The sequence below is a fragment of the Corvus brachyrhynchos genome, unplaced genomic scaffold (genome assembly GCF_000691975.1).
Source record: "Corvus brachyrhynchos isolate BGI_N302 unplaced genomic scaffold, ASM69197v1 scaffold511, whole genome shotgun sequence".
Taxonomy (NCBI): domain Eukaryota; kingdom Metazoa; phylum Chordata; class Aves; order Passeriformes; family Corvidae; genus Corvus; species Corvus brachyrhynchos.
Window position 1 is genome coordinate 312201 of NW_008236214.1, and position 1809 is coordinate 314009.

The following is a 1809-nucleotide window of genomic DNA, read 5'->3' on the forward strand; positions in this document are numbered from 1 at the left end:
AAGCACCGGGCCACGCGCAGTGGCGGGACCGGGGTTCGTGTGCGCGGGACAGAACCGGGACAGGGCCAGGATCGGGACCGGGGTTCGTGTGCTCGGGACAGAACCGGGACAGGGACAGGATCGGGACCGGGGTTCGTGTGCTCGGATCAGAACCGGGACAGAGACAGGGACAGGACAGGATCGGGGTTTGTATGCTCGGGACAGAACCGGGACCAAACCGGGACAGGATCGGGACCGGGGTTCGTGTGCTCGGGACAGAACCGGGCCCGGGGTTCGTGTGCCCCTGGAAAGGTGAGTTCGGACCGGGGACGTTCGGGTGTCATTGCCTGTTGTCCTCCCGTACCGGGGGCTCTGAGGGAGGGGGGTTTTGGCAAAGCACAACTTGTGACGGCTCCCCCACCCCCAGCTCTGCTCTCGCATCTGTTTTGTTTAGATAAAAGATAGATCCCTCCCACGGCACTGGGAACCCTCTGCTGATGCCAGTTCCTTTCTGTTCTCCACAGATCCTTGCCGTGTCCGCGGCGTTTTCCATTTCTCCGGCTTTTCAAAGCCCAAGGTGCCCATCAGGGCAGGTCCGAGCTCTCACTGTCCTGGCCCTGAGGCACCTCAACAAAACCCAGCTGTGGATGGACATTTGGCAGCTCGTTGTCCTCTGTCCTTCCCCTGGCACCTCGCAGCCCTGCACAGCCCGGCGGGAGCACAGGGCCAGCTCTCCTGCCTGAGGGGACACAGACATGCACCTGCAGCGCCTGAGCTGCTCCTGCCCTTCCAGGGCTTTTGGACTGACAAGATAAGCCAGCAGTCAGCTTCCCCAAAAGTCAAATGGGTTGTTGATTAGAGGATGTGATTGGTTATCAGCTGTATTTATCGTTGTGGACTTGCCTCAGAGGCTGCCTGACGCGGTGGTTGGTGTGTTAGAAAAGGAATAAAGAGGAGAAGTTGATGGGATGGGAAATTCAGCCTCCACCGCAACTGTGCACGGGCTCAGCTTCACCGACCTGCTGCAGGCTGCATTTTGAAGGGGCCTGCAAGAGAGCTGGAGATTTTGGACAAGGGTTGGAGGGACAGGACCCAGGGAATGGCTTCCCAGTGCCAGAGGGCAGGGCTGGATGGGAGATTGGGCAGGAATTGTTCCCTGGGAGGGTGGGCAGGCCCTGGCACAGGGTGCCCAGAGCAGCTGGGGCTGCCCCTGGATCCCTGGCAGTGCCCAAGGCCAGGCTGGACATTGGGGCTTGGAGCAGCCTGGGACAGTGGAAGGTGTCCCTGCCCATGGCAGGGGTGGCACTGGGTGGGGTTTCAAAGGTCCTTTTCGAGTCAAACAGTTCTATGATTCTGTGACCAGTCTGGGCCCCAGTCCCTCTCCTGTCCTGGAGATCAGCAGCTCCAGCTGGCAGGTGAGAGTTTCTTGCTGTCAAAGAACACTGAGAAGCTGCCCCGCTGGCCTGGCACGCACAGAACCCCAGCAGTGTGGTTCTCCTGCCTGGCATGCACAGAACACCACCAGTCTGGTTTCCTTCATGACCTTTAAGCTCCTGCATTCAGTGGGAGGTGGGGAGAGCTGGGCTTTGCTGTTGCCGAAAAGACAACTGGGGATCTGCACCTGCTCAGCTGCAGTGACATCCTTAAAGCCACGATGAGCAGAGACACAGGGCTCTTGGCACAGCCACCCAGCTCCTGGATGGTGCCATGCAGGAAATGGGCCACAGGTTTTAGTCCAGCTGTTAGGGGATGACTCTCTCCACACCAAGAGCTGTAGCCATAAATGATGGCACAGCTCCTCTTGGGAGTTCCTCTCAAGCAGTGTGGTAT

General features: G+C 59.2%; 1 long non-coding RNA gene across 1 annotated transcript; it reads left to right on the plus strand.

Moving 5' to 3' along the window:
* The first annotated feature begins 29 nt into the window (after positions 1-29).
* On the plus strand, positions 30-955 carry LOC108449149. Its single transcript, XR_001865278.1, has 2 exons — positions 30-291; positions 504-955. It is a non-coding gene; the product is annotated as an uncharacterized LOC108449149 (long non-coding RNA).
* The last annotated feature ends 854 nt before the right edge of the window (positions 956-1809 follow it).